The sequence below is a fragment of the Hippopotamus amphibius genome, chromosome 14 (genome assembly GCF_030028045.1).
Source record: "Hippopotamus amphibius kiboko isolate mHipAmp2 chromosome 14, mHipAmp2.hap2, whole genome shotgun sequence".
Lineage (NCBI taxonomy): Eukaryota > Metazoa > Chordata > Mammalia > Artiodactyla > Hippopotamidae > Hippopotamus > Hippopotamus amphibius.
In genome coordinates, this window is record NC_080199.1 from 46,378,903 (window position 1) to 46,394,843 (window position 15,941).

Here is a 15,941-nt window from a genome sequence, read left to right on the forward strand (position 1 = left end):
TTGCAAGACTACATACTTAAATGTAAATTTATTTTTTGTAAGGAAATGATCATTATTTTTACTTGAAAAATAAAAAGGATGGACTGGAATTAAAATAAGTAATATCATTTACTGAGTGATTATATGTGATAAGAAATATTCTCTATAACTTAACTCACATATCTTCAAAACATCCCTGAGAGGAAGGTGCTATTATTATCATTTCTATTTAAGAGATGATGAAATTGAAGCAAAGATATTTTAGAAAATTGCTTGATGCACATATTTGACAGACTCTGCTTTCAAAATCTAGCAATTTGGCAGTACAACTTGCTCCAGTTCAAATAAGCCTTCTATGTTCCCTGGTTTATATTCCTCATTGCACAGTTTCTTAGCTGTTGACCACCAAAAAGTGATTTAACTTCTTTGGGTTTCAATTTCCTCATGTGTGTAATGATTAGCTTGAACTAGAAAATCTCAAGTCCTTTTTAAAATACCATGATTAAATTCATTAAAAGCTTTAGCTTCATAAATATTTCTGAGATTTTCAAAATTGTACCCACATAATTTTTATAAAAAATGTTTTCTTAGATATTCTAAAGTCATTTGCATTTTCTTTTTAGTAGTACCCCTGATTACAGGATGTAGAAATCCCAGTTCTGGGAAGAGAGTGAAATGGTAGAATCTTAGGACTGTTGTAAAGAGATCATGGAGATTGGAATCAGAGAATCAGAGTCATGTCTACTTTCAATCTTGACAATTCTGTTATTTTTAAACAAGGGGATTCTTGGAAAAGGAAGAACATGAAACCTATCTTAAAGAGTTGCTATGAACTAAAGTATACTGTGATTTATGGATGCTAATATATTGATCTAAGCTATAAAATATAAAAAAATTGAATAAAATATAAATAAATAATAAATATTAAATATACAGAAATACATTTTAAGTGGTGACAATTTTCAGCAGTTAAGGTGGTTTCAATTGTTTGAATCTCAGTTTCAGTGGTGATTGCAAAACTTAGGTACTTAAACATCTACTTAAGAAATAAATTAGTGGTATTTTCTTCATGTAGGATTTTCTTTAGAATCAATTTGGAGAATATTATTTGATATAAGATGTAGATGTCAGTAGCAGCATTATTTATAATAGCAAAAAGGGAAAAAAACCTAAGTATCCTTTACCAGATGAATTAATAAATATATGTGGTATTTCTATACAATGGGATATTATTTAGCCATAAAAATTGAAATACTGATACATGCTACAACCTGGATGAACCTCGAAAATATTATTCTAAGTGAAAGAAGCCAGTACTTTCACTTAGAATAAAAAAGGATCACAAACTATGTAATTCCACATATGCAAAATTTCCAGATTAAGAAAATAAATGGAGACCAAAAATAGATTATTGGTTGCCTGGGGCTGAAGACTAGACAAATAAAGTGTGACTACTATGGTTATGAAGTTTCATTGAGGACAATGAAATGTTTTAAAATTAATGGTTCGACAATGCTGAATACATGAAAAATCACTGAATTCTACAATTTCAAAGGGTAAATTTTGTGGTACGTGAGTTATGTCTCAATAGAGCTGTTATTAAAAACAATGGATAAGCAAAATGCAAAAGCAATGCATGCATTATTTTTAATAACAGCTTTATTGAGATATAATTCACATACCACAAAATGTACTCTTTTAAATTGTACAATTCAGTGATTTTTCGTGTATTCAGCATAGTAGCATTGACATATATAGACTACCAAATGTAAAATAGATAGTAGTGAGAAGCTGCTATAGAGCACAGGGAAATCAGCCTGTGGCTTTGTGATGACCTAGAGGGGTGGAATAGGGACAGTGGAAGGAAACTCAAGAGGGAGGGGATATGAGGATATATGTATACACACAGCTGATTCACTTTGTTTTACAGCAGAAACTAACACAATTTTGGAAAGCAAGTGTACTCCAATAAAGATGGAAAAAAAACAGTGCAAAGGGCTTTATGATCATTTACATGTTTTCCTATTTGTAAATATTAATTTATGAATGATAGTTAAACTCACCCCAAATATAAAATTATTTGTAGCAATGAGTGATACTAAGAGAGAAAAATGATTAGCCATTGGAATTTAAATACACACTCTGAAGATAAACCCTCCTCAATTTCAGAATCACAAGTCAAAGAAGGATGAATTTTCAAAAGAAATGATCTTCTGCCATTTCAAGTGTCAGCCTGTCAGCTCAGTTCCTAGTGTCTATTATATTTTGACACCATAAGATACCAATGACAGAACTTTAAGTGTGTGCCAGAATTCTTCTAATTATCACAGAATTTACTAACAACTGGAAAGAAATATTAAGCACAAAATATAAATATATGTAAAAATACCATGTTTTCAACCATATCCGTATATACATGGGCTGTTTTCATTGTATGCCTACAAAAGCCCAAATTAGGTTGGAAACTAATTACCACATATAATGAAAAATAAAAGTTCTAATTAATTCAAAGAGTTAATAAACAGTCTCACATAGCTATGGTTTACTGGAGAGAGAATCAGATTTCAATTTTGAACAGTTGATATTAAAAACCAGCTCTACCACCCACATAAATAAAAATGATTTCCATGTATTGTGCTTGCCTTAACTGTCTGCACCTCTTTCTTTCATCTATTTTTTTTAAAGAAGATAACATTGAGCACTAAGTATTCTTGTAAAGTGTAAATGAAAATCAAATGTTGAAGGAGTCTAATTTATGGTACGCAATCCATAAATATTTGTAATATCTGATAAATTTATTATTTCTGATGGCATATAATAAAAAACATAATAAAACCATACTGAATATAACAGATTTTAATCATTTAGAATGTATTTTTATATTTCAAAATATCTAAGGATTATTCTTGAAAAAATTTGTTATATTCTACATCATAAAAGAAAGATTTTTATGTAATGAAAGATGAGTATTTATTGTGTATTGCTAAAATGACAGAAATCCAAGTTTATGAAACACTACTTGAAATCGTGTAATTAGTTTAACAGTGAGATTTTTAAAGTGTAATATGTGGATCCAAGCTTCTGTGATATTAAAGGTCTACTGGGCACAATAAAATGAATAATACTTTAAAAAAGATGTCTTTCAAAATAATATTAAGAATGTAATTTTTGAACACAGAAGGACAATGATTCAGCATGGATGCTTGGTAATTCAATCACTAACAAGTAGCAAAACAAATATAGCCTGTAAATATCAATAATATATAATTCAAATGAATTAAGACAGGATTATATATTATTATTTGTAAGCACATTTTTGTTGTAATAAAACAAAAAGTTATACTCACCTTTACCTATAATAGTTTCCTGCAAGAGAAAAGTAAAACAATAAATAATGCTTTCCTTTCCAGCTCAACAGAAAAAGTCACATAAATCAAAACATCATCAGTGAACTGGTAGTACTGAAATACATAGCCCATCACAGTTTTCATAGTGTTTTAAATAAGCATTACAGAGAAAGAGAGAAAAAATAAAATCCCTTGAGGTGCTATATGATAACTTTTACAGTAACTGGACAAATACCCAAGGCTTCCCTTTTGGCCCATCTCTATAGGAGGAATGAAATCACCAAAGGTCCATCAAGCCTGACTTGGTATCTCAGGGCCATTAGTATACAACACATCTAAATGCCATGTTATTAAATACAAGAAATTAATAGAGAGAAACATCCTTTTTTTCTCCCTAAAAATCTAGCTTATTTTCTAGATGCCCCTGAGTGAATATTGCTTCTTTTGTTGTAAAGTCATTTCCAAGCAAAGTATACAGATAAACTTCCAAGTCTAAGGTCAAACATAAAGTCCTGAGTTGTATGTTTGAAAGAATGAAAAGCAGTTTAAAAAATGTATTAAGTATTTAGGAAAATGAGATAACATTGGGCTTTGTAGCACATTTTACTTCTGTATTAGGTAATTTTCTAATAGATATAATTTTAACCAAAATTATGTATGTTCATTGGCAAAGAAAGGTCATATATATATATACACTCAATTGGCATAGAAGATGAACTAGGAAGATAATATTACTCAAAAGTATATAAGCTGAAAAAATGTAGGGATTTCTTTTTTTTTTTTACTTGAGTATAGTTTATTTAAAATGTGGTGTTAATTTCTAAGTACAGCAAAGTGAATGTTATACGTATACATATACCCAATTTTTTAGATTCTTTCCCTGTATAGGTCATTCCAGAGTATTGTGTAGATTTACCTGTGTTATACAATAGGTCCTTAATAGTTACCTATTTTATATATATATACCAGTGTGTATAAGTCAATTCCAATCTTCCAATTTACCCTTCCCCCTTTCCCATACTCCTGGTAATCATAAGATTGTTTTCTATACCTGTGACTCTATTTTTCTTTCCTAAATAAGTTTATTTGTACCATGTTTTTAGAATCCATATATAAGCAATACTATGTGATATTTTCTTTTTATTGTACCACTTATATCACTCAGTATGACAGTCTCTAGGTCCATCCACGTTGCTGCAAAAAGACATTGTTTTATTCTTCTTTACTGCTAATATTCCATTGTCTATATGTACCACATCTTTTTTATGCATTCCTCTGTCTATGGACATTTAGGTTGCTTCCATGACCTAGCTATTATAAATAGTACTGCAATGAACACTGGAGTGCATGTATCATTTCAAATTATTATTTTCTCCAGGTATATGCCCAAGAGTGGGATTGAAGAATCATATGATAGCTCTATTTTCAGTTTTTAGAGAAATCTCCATACTATTCTCCATAGTGGTTTTACCAATTTACATTCCCACCAACAGTGTGGGAGGGCTCCCTTTACTTGACACCCTCTCCAGGATTTATTGCTTGAAGACTTTTTTGATGATGGTCATTCTGACTGATGTGAGGTGATATTTCATTGTAGTTTTGATTTATATTTTTCTAATAATTAGTAATGTTGAGGATCTTTTCATGTCCTTTTTGGCCATCTGAATGTCCTCTTTAGAGAAATGTCTATTTAGATCTTCCACCTATTTCTTGATTTTTTTTTTTTTTTTTTGATGTTGAGCTGCATGGACTGTCTGCATATTTCAGATATTAAGCACTTGTCAGTAGCTTCATTTGGCAAATATTTTCTCCCATTCTATGGGTTGTCTATTCCTGTTGTTTATGGTGTCCTTTGCTGTGCAAAAGCTTTTAAGTTTAATTAGGAACATTTGTTTACTTTTGTTTTTATTTTTGTTACTCTAAAATATGGATAAAAAAATCCTGCTGTTTTATTTCAGAGAGTATTCTGCCTATGTTTTCCTCTAAGAGTTTCATAGTATCTGGCCTTACATTTAGGTCTTTAATCCATTTTGAGTTTATTTTTGTGTATGGTGTTAGAGAGTTTTCTAATTTCATTCTGTTACATGTAATTGTCCATTTTTCCCATCACCATTTGTTGAAGATACTGTCTTTTCTCCATTGTATATTCTTGCCTCCTTTCTCATTGATTAGGTGATCATAGGTGCTTGAGTTTATCTATGGACTTTCTAGCCTTTTAAATTGACCTATATTTCAGATTTTGTGCCAGTACCATACTGTTTTGATAACTGTATCTTTGTAGTATATTCTGAAGTCAGGGAGCCTAATTGCTCCAGCTGTGTTTTTCTTGCTCAAACTTGCTTTGCCTGTTGGGGTATTTTGTGTTACCTTACAAACTGTAAAATTGTTTGTTCTAATTCCATGAAAAATGCTATTGGTATTTGATAGGGACTGCATTGAATCTGTAGATTGCTTTAGGTAACATAGTCATTTTGATAATACTGGCTCTTCCCATCCAAGAATATGGTATATCTCTCCATCAGTTTGTATCACCTTTTATTTCTTTCATCATTATCTTATAGTTTTCTGAGTACAGGTCTTTTGTCTCCATAGCTAGGTTTATTCCTAGGTATTTTATTCTTTTCGATGAGATGGTAAATGAGATTATTTCCTTAATTTTTCTTTCTGATCTTTCATTCTTATTGTATAGGAATGCAATATATTTCTGTGAATTAATTTTGTACCCTGCAAATTTACCAAATACATTAATGAGCTCTAGTAGTTTTCTGGTAGCATTTTTAGGATTTTCTGTGTATAGTACCATGTTATCTGCAAACAGTAACAGTTACTTTTTTTCACCAGTTTGGGCTCTTTTTATTTCTTTTTCTTATCTGATTGCTTTGGTGAAGACTTCCAAAACTATGTTGAATAAAAGTGGCAAAGGGGACACCTTGTCTTATTTCTCATCTTAGAGGAAACACTTTTAGCTTTTCACTGTTGAAGATAAAGTTTCCTGTGGGTTTGTCATATATGGTTTTATTATGTTTAGGTAGATCCCTCTATGCCCACCTTCTGAAGAGTTTTTTCATAAAAGTGTGTTGAATTTTGTCAACAGCTTCTTCCACATCTATTGAGTTGATCATATGGATTTATTCTTCAATTTGTTAAAGTGGTGTATCACATTGATTGATTTGTGTATATTGGAGAATCCTTTCATCCCTGAGATAAATCTCACTTGACCATGGTGTATAATCCTTTCAATAAGTTGTTGGATTCTGTTTGCTAATATTTTGAGAATTTTTGCATCTATGTTCATCAGTGATATTCATCTGTGAATTTCATTTTTTGTGATATCTTTGTCTGGTTTTGGTATCAGGGTGAGGGTGGCCTCATAGAATGAGCTGGGGAGTGTTCCTTCCTCTGCAATCTTTTGAAAGAGTTTCAAAAAGATAGGTGTTAACTCTTCTCTATATGTTTTATAGAATATGCCTGTAAAGCCATCTGGTCCTGGACTTTGTTGGAATTTCTTTAATCACAGTTTCAATTTCAGTACTTGTCATTTGTCTGTTCATATTTTTTATTTCTTCCTGGTTCAGTTTTGGAAGTTTGTGCCTTTCTAAGAGTTTGTCCATTTCTTCTAGGTTGTCCATTTTATTGCCATATAGTTGCTTGTAGTAGTCTCTTTTATCCTTTTTATTTCTGTGATGTCAGTTGTAATTTCTTTTTCATTTCTAGTCTTATTGATTTGAGTGCCCTCCCTTTTTCTTATTAATAAGTCTGGCTAAAGTTTTTGAATTTTTGTTTATCTTCTCAAAGAACCAACTTTTAGTCTCATTGATCTTTCTATTGTTTTCTTTGTTTCATTTATTGCTGCTCTGATCTTTATGATTTCTTTCCTTCTATTAGTTTTGGGTTTTGTTTTTTCTTCTTTATCCACCTTCTCTAGGTGTAAGGTTAGATTGTTTATTAGAGATTTTTCTTGTTTCTTGATGTAAGAAGGTATTGCTATCAATATCTTACAGTGCTTTTCCTATGCCCCATAGGTTTTGGACCATTCTTTTTTCATTGTCATTTATTTCTAGGTATTTTTTCATTTCCACTTTGATTTCTTCAGTGATCAACTGGTTGTTTACTAACATGTTGTTGAGCCTCCATGTGTTTGTGATTTTTACAGTTTTTTTTCCTGTAATTGATTAACCTCTTAGTATTGTGACTTGAAACAATACTTGATATAATTTCAATTTTCTTAAACTTACCAAAGCTGGATTTGTGACCCAAAATTTGTTCTATCCTAGAGAATGTTTACTGTGCACTTGAGGAGAAAGTGTATTCTGTTGCTTTTGGATGGAATGGCCTATAAATATCAATTAAGTATACCTGGTCTAATGCATCATTTAAGGCCTTTGTTTCCTTATTAATTTTCTGTCTGGATGATCTGTCCATTGGTGTAAGTGGGGTGTTAAAATACTCCACTATTATTTTGTTACTGATTATTTACCCTTTATTGGCTGTTAGCATTTGCTTTATATATTGAGGTGCTCCTATGTTGGATGCATATATATTTACAATTGTTATATCTTTTTGGATTGATCCCTTGATGATTATGTAGTGTCATTACTTGTCTCTTGTAAAAATCTTTATTTTAAAGTCCACTTTGTCTGAGCTGAGTATTGCTACTGCAGCTTCCTTTTGATTTTCATTTGCATGGAATACCTTCTTCCATCTCCTCACTTTCAGTCTGCATGTGTCCCTAGGTCTGAAGCCTGTCTCTTGTAGACAGGTAATTATCGATGTGTATGTTCCTATTGCCATTTTTTTTATTTTTTGGAGGTTTGTTTTGTAAGTCTTTTTTCTTCCCTTCCTCTTTTGTTCTCTTCTCTTGTGGTTTGATGACCATGTTACTGTTGTTTTGGGGTTGCTTTTCTGTGTGTGTGTGTGTGTGTGTGTATGTTGTAGTTTTTTGGTTTGCATTTCCAATGAGGTTTTGATAAAGCTGCCTATATATATACAAGTTTGTTTAATGTTGCTGGTCTCAATTTCAAATTCTATTCCCATTTTCTGCATTTGTATTCCACTCTTCTCAAGGATGCTGATTTTGTTATATTTGTGTATGGATGATTTCCTGCTTTTACGGTATGTTTGCCTTTACCAGTGTGTGTTCTCATTTTTTATTTTCTTGTTTCTAGTTGTGGCTTCTTTTCTTTCTTTCTTTCTTTCTTTCTTTCTTTCTTTCTTTCTTTCTTTCTTTCTTTCTTTCTTCCTTCCTTCCTTCCTTCCTTCCTTCCTTCCTTCCTTCCTTCCTTCCTTCCTTCCTTCCTTTCTTTCTTTCTTTCTTTCTTTCTTTCTTTCTTTCTTTCTTTCTTCCTTTTTTCTTTTTTTTTTTTCCTAAAGAAATTCCTTTAGCATTTGTTGTAAAGCCGGTTTGGTGGTGCTGAATTCTCTTAGCTTTTGTTGATTTTTGAAGCTTTTGATTTCTCTGTCAAATCTGAATGAAAGCCTTGCTGGGTAGAATATTCATAATTGTAAGTTTCTCCCTTTCATCACTTGAAATATATCATGCCACTTCCTTCTGACCTGCAGAGTTTCTGCTGAAAAATCAGTTGACAACCGGATGGGGATTTCCTTATACATTATCTGTTGCTTTTCCCCTGTTGCTTTTAATATTTTTTCTTTGTCTTTAATTTTTCTCAGTCTGATTAGTATGTGTCTTGGCATGTTCATCCTAGGGTTTATGCTGTATGGGACTCTTTGTGCTTCCTGGACTTCAGTGACTATTTTCTTTTCCATGTTAAGGAAGTTTTCAACTATAATATCTTCAAATATTTTATCAGCTCCTTTCTCTTTTCTTCTTCTGAGACCCCTATGATTTGAATGTTGCTACTTTTCATGTTGTCCCAGAGGTCTCTGAGACTATCTTGATTTCTTTTCATTCTTTTTTTTTTTTCTTCATTCTGTGCTGCAGCAGTGATTTCCACCATTTTAGCTTACAGCTCAGTTATCTGTTCTTTTGTCTCAGTTATGCTGCTATTGATTCCTTCTAGTGTATTTTTTATTTCAGTTATTGTATTGTTCATCTCTGTTTGTTTGTTCTTTAGTTCTTCTAGGTCTTTCTTAAACATTTCTAGTATCTTCTCAATCCATGCCTCCAATCTTCTTCTGAGATGTTGGATCATTTTTATTCTTATTACTCTGAAGTATTTTTCAGATGGATTGACTATCTCCTCTTCATTTAGTTGTTCTCATAGGGTTTTATCTTGCTCATTCATCAGCAACATATTTGTTGTCTCATTTTGTCTAACTTACTGTTTTTGTGGTCTCCTTTCTGCAGGTTGCAGAATCATAGTTCTTCCTGCCTACCCACCCCCTGCCCCAAGGGCAGGTTTGGTCCAGGAACTTGTGCAGGCTTCCTGGTAGGGGGGACTGGTGCTTGCCCTCTGGGTAGATCTGGGTCTTGTCCCTCTGATGAACAGGGCATCAAGGGGGTGTGTTTTGGGGTGTCTGTGAGTTTAGTATGACTTTAGGTAGCTGTAGGTAGCTGGTTGGTGTGGCTGTCTCCCTGTGTTGCTGATCCTTTGGCCTGAGGCATTCCAGCCCTGGAATCTGCAGGCTGTTTGATAGGGTTGGGTCCTGGGTGCTGAAATCTGGACCTCCTGCAGAGCTCATGCTGGTTAATATTCCCTTGGGCCTCTGCTACCAGTGTCCTTGCCCCCACAGTGAGCTACAGCCAACCCCTGCTTACCCAGGAGACCCTCTAAGACACCTAGGTAGATGTAGTCTAGATTACTGTAAAGGTACTGCTTTGTCCTGGGTCCCAGTGCATTTGAGACCTTGTGTGTGCCCTCCAAGAGTGGAGTCTTTTCTGTCAGCCCTGTGGGCTTCCTGGCCCCAAGCCCCACCATTCTTCAAGGCCTAATGCTCTGCAGGTTCTTCCCCCCAAAGCAAGACATTCAGACTATCTTGGAGGGTTATTTTATGTGGGAAAGTCCCTATGTAGCCTGTGTGCATTATATATATATATATATATAAATTTTCTTTTTCAGTATGGATGCTTGTCACCTCATTCCTCAGTGTATGCTCACCATTATCTCCTTGATATAGTTTGCTTGGTGTTGTGGTGACAGGAGACTGCTCTTAGTATTGAGGAATTCCTTCCCTTTTCTCTGTGGTTGTCACTACCTTGTCAGGCTTGGCGTCTGCTCCCTAGTTGTTGGAGTACAGGCTCCCAGATCTATTTCACAATTGTGTTTCTGATCTGCAGTAAGAGATAGGTGGGATTGGAGTACTCCCACTGAGAGAGAAGCCACTGAGTATTTCTCCTCTGGAGCTATTCCTCTGTGAGCATACTATGTTGTGTCACCTTTCACCCATTTTGTGAGCTCACAAGTTACTGTTGTTGGCACTTCTCTCAGCCCCACCTTAACCATGTTTATACCAGCAATTTGCCCTTGTATCTCAAGTTTTCACCATGCCACTAGTGTAGATCCACTGAAGTCAGGTTCCAGGATTGCAGTAATCATGGATCTGGACACACTGTAGGCAATATGGGGGCACCTCAACCTTTGGCCTGGCCCAGCCCCTGCCTGTACATGCCCACAAAGTCCACTGCTACTAAAGCTAGACCCGTCTCTGCTGTGTGAGCACTCAACTGTTCAGGTGTTCTACAGGTACTGAGTTTACAAAGTTTTTTGTGTGAGTGGAACTCCACAGTTTGTGTAGCCATGATGAGAGATTTCAGATCTTCTTTATCTGCACAGACATTGGGCTCAGCGGTGGTGTCAGCTCTACATCTGCATATGGGCCACACACAGGCACCTGCTCCTGAGGCTGCCCCAGGGCACAGGAGTCTGCCCTGGTGGGGATGTGTCACACATGGGAGCCAGAGGCCATGGGTGCAAAAGAGCTCATTCCAGCAGGGACCAAGCACATAGGGTAGCTTGCAGCCACAGGCATGATGATGCTAGCCCTGGAGGGGTCAGGGCACATGGCAGAGTGAGCTGGTGGCCATGGGCCCCTATAGAGCTGTCCCCAAGGGAGGTATAGAGAAGGGGGGAGCTTACAGCCAAGGCCATGAGCATGCATGCCTGGAGGAGATGGGGCATGCGGGAGAGTGAGCTGATGGCTGCAGATGTGAGAGAACTGGCCCTGGCAGGAGCCCTTTCTAATGCCCAGGGAGGTAAGGGCAAGAGCATGGGGAGGGAGGCTGCAGTGGTAGCTCTGCCCCTTACACAGTCAATAATGGCACTTCACTTCTGTGGCAGTCCATCTTTCTTCCACAAGCATTCCAAGTTGCACATTTCCTCTCTCCCATCCCCTCCACTGTCTCCTCAAAGCCACAGAAGTCCTTTTCATGAGTCTGCTCTATAAACCCCATGTTCCAGCACCCAGGCCCTGTCCACAACTGTGGACACATGTCTCAGGCTAGGACATGCAGGACTGTGGCTTGGACACTCTGTGTATTTCTCACTCTGTCCTGCCTGCTGCAGACCAGTTGCTACACTCTGTTCTGAGCCCCTAAAGCATCCCTTCTGTCCCAGTTGATATTTCATTGGTCAGGGGGCTTCCCCAGATGTGGGAACCTCTCCTCTCCTTTAGCTCTTCTCAGGGGCACAGGTCCCACCCCACTTCCTCTCCTTTATTTTCCCTTCTTCTTTCTTTGTCCAACAAAGTTATGTAGGATTCTTTCTTGTTCTTTTAGAAGTCCAAGATCCTCTGCTAGTGTTTAGCAGGTGTTCTGTGAGAATTATTCCATTTGTAGATGTATTCTTGATGTATTTGTGGGAAGAGATGAACTCCATGTCCCCCTCCTTCTATGCCATTTCAACTCCCTCTGGGATTTTATTTTAAAGAATTTTAAGGATAACTAGGAAAAAAGGGAATGAAACTCACATAGTCTTCAAGATCAAAATTTTTGCAGGGGATAACTATACATATGTATATAAATTTCTTGACAACCACTATATATATATACTCAGATCTTTTCATTGTTTTGGAATTTTTTTTTAACTATGTACTAGTCATGTATCTCACTTAAAATCAACAGAGTGTGTCTTTAGGTTCTCATCTTCATTTACTTGTTCCTGCAACTGACTTTGTGCCCTATTAAATTTATGAAAACCACCTTTCATTTTGTGTTCTCAGTTACCACAGGGAAGTGAAAAAACAGAACTGTTACTATATGTAAATAAAGTATGATATTTAGAAAAAAAGTAGTTTACCACCTTTAGTTCCTTTAAGGTTATAAACAGTACTGATGAAATTTGCCATGACTTGATCTGAATTTTATTATGTGAAAATAGGATGTCTAAAAGGAAATATTTATTTTAAGAAATTAATAAGAATTTCTGACATATTTGTTGAAAATCTTCTGGTGTTCAATCAATCAGACACCAGGGTATCTTACCAGTTTCAACTGAGGAAAGTCCAAGAGTTGGTATGGGTTCTTGTTACTGAAATATCCAATGTAAATTAATTGGCTATGATATTTTAAAGATGATATATAGGAGAACTATTTATATTTTAAAAATAAGAGAAAATAATTGATTTCCCTTGGGAGTTTTGAGATTAAATGTTTCTTCAATACCAGTCTGATCTTGTTGAGTGTCTCAACCTAAAATGGAAGAGAGAAATTTTATCTACCCAAGCCAATGAGTCTCAGAAAAATGAGGAAAGTTTTTATAAAATTATAGAAGACACAGGCTATTTTTTGTTGTAAATGGGAATATATTAATAGGAAGATAAAATTTTTCAAACAAAAAGTAACTACATGGAAAAGTAAGAATGATTAGAGAAAAATCAACATCAATTTATAACAAGATACACTTTAATGATATGCAAATACTCTGGTTTTTATGCACTCAAGACTGACTAAGAGATAAAATTATATTAAATGGGGATTTGGGGCAATTGGAATTGCCATAGAAAGAGGCTGTATAGAATCAGTCTTACATACATAGAACAAACAGGTGGTTGCCAGAGGTGAGGGGATAGGGGAATGAGAGAAATAGGTGAGGGTAAAAACTTCCAGTTACAAAATAAAGTCACAGGTATCAAATGTACAGTATGGGAAATATATCCAATAACAATGTGATAGTTTTTGTATAGTGACAGATAATAACAAGACTTCTTTTTATTTTTTTTTAATTTTTGATTTCATTGGTGTTTGTTGCTGTGCACAGGCATTCTGTATTTGCGATGAGAGAGGGCTACTCTTCATTGCAGTGCATGGGATTCTCACTGTTGTGGTTTCTCTTGTTGTGGAGCATGGGTTCTAGGTGCATGGGCTTCAGTAGTTGTGTTGCACAGGCTCAGTAGTTGTGGCTCATGGGTTCTAGAGCACAGGCTCAGTATTTGTGGTGCACAGGCTTGGTTGCTCCACAGATTCTTGTCCGGGATCTTCCTGAACCAGGGCTCGAATCCATGTCCCCTACACTGGCATGCAGATTCTTAACCACTGTACCACCAGGGAAGTCCCACAAAACTTCTTATGCTGATCATTTTGAAATGCTTAGAAATATTGAATCATACGTTGTACACCAGAAACTAAAACAGCGTTGTAAGTCAATTATACTTCAAAAAACAAACTTATAAAGAAGAGGTTGGATTTATGCTTATCAGAGGAAGGATGTTGGGTGGAGGGGAGTGGGATGAAGGTAGCCAAAAGATACACACTTCCAATTATAAGATAAATAAGTACTAGAGATATAATGTACAACATGATTAATTACTGTGTCCTCTGTTATATGTGAAAGTCAAGACAGTAAGTAGTAAGAGTTCTCATCAGAAGGAAAACATTTTTTTTCTTTTATTTTGTATCTATGTGAGATGATAATTTGTTCACTAAACATACTGTGGTGGTCATTTCATAACGTGTGTAAGTAAAATAATTGTGCTGAACATCTTAAATGAACCCAGTGCTGCACGTCAATTTTGTCTCAATAAAACTGGAAGAAAATAAATTATAATAGTAAAACAAAACTAAATAAAACTGAAACAGCTTATTTCAAGTGAAAAATGATAAAACTAGTAAAAAACATGATCTATTTTTTAAAAAAGAGACTGTATAATATGGCTTAAATTTTGTTTGTAGTTTAATTTAAGGAAAAAAAAACATATTTTTGTCTGCTCAAGATACTTTCCTATATGTCATTAGAAAAATTTTCAATTCAGTTGAGGAGATATTGATAATCAAAACACCCATTCTTGGAAGCCTTAGACTTCGGACAGTTATTTCATCTGATTTAATGTGGGAGAATTCATACTTTTCATAGAAGTACTATAATATTCTAGTTCAATTTTGATTGAATTAAGAAGATTTCAAATTCTGTTCAAAAAAATTAACAATTATATGATTCTAATATGAGAAAAATATTTCGCTATAAAAATGAATGATAAAATTATCATTATCCTAGATTTATTAATAGATAAATATAAATCAATTGATATCTATATAATTAGAGTGGGGTGGATATCACAGGAACTAAATTAATGTAATTACTAATTCAACAAAATTAGGTTTCAGAGATATTTTAGACTCCCAAAGTAATATTCAAAGTATTTGTGACTGTGTTTCCACAAATATTAGATTTGAGAGGAATTTAATCTAGGTAGTTTATCTGATAATATATTTCCATTTTTGTCATTTAAACTACAGATTGTCTTAGGTGACATATTTTAATGATGAAAGTAGGTTATATTGATTTGAAATTTGTTATTTCAGTTCCTCCCCCACATAGCATAGAGATTGAAACTCCTGTAGTAAGATACTTAATAGCTCTGTGAATTTGAACAAGTTATTAAAACCAATGTGAAAAAAATCCATGGGTATGATAATTAAAAGAGATAGTCTTTGACATATATTATTAGTAATAGCCCTGATAGTATGTTTGATAAGAATAAATCACAATTTTTAGGTATTCTTCATAGTTAACAGGGATTTATGTTTACTGTTCTTACAGGAGAGGTCTGAAACCAAAAAATTCTTAGAAATTACCTTTATGTATATTTGTCAGCTTGCAGAAAATTACCAAGGGGTTCAGCAGAGAGAAATATTGCCACTATTGGAAAAAAGATACCACTAATTTTGCATTTTGATTTTGATAATATTAAATGTGTTGTTTTCAACCTATATACACACACAAATTTAATTTCAGCAATCTCATGTTCTCTTTTAATTACAATAATAATTCCTTTTTTCAGATTGCTACTTTTTTAAATATAAAATACATGAAGTGTATTCTACCTTATAGGGAAATTGCAGTAGACAATTCTTCTACTCATAATTACCTGACCATTCTAAACTTTCACCCTCTCGAATCATAGTCATATGAGTTGTTTCAGTCAAAAATATGTGAGCAAAAGTGTTGTGTGTTCCACATCTTCATTTAAGTTTCTATTTTATTCGTTTTTTTAATTAATTTTTTGGTAAAGTCTTTTACATTGAAGTATAATCACTATATAATATTTTATGTTACAGGTGTGCAAAATAGTGATTTACTGTTTTATTTTTTTAATTTAATTTTTATTTTATATTATAGTTGATTTACAATGTTGTATTAATTTCAGGTGTACAGCAAAGTGGTTCAGTTATACATGTACCATGTATTCATCTTTTTTTCTGATTCTTTTCCCATATAGGTT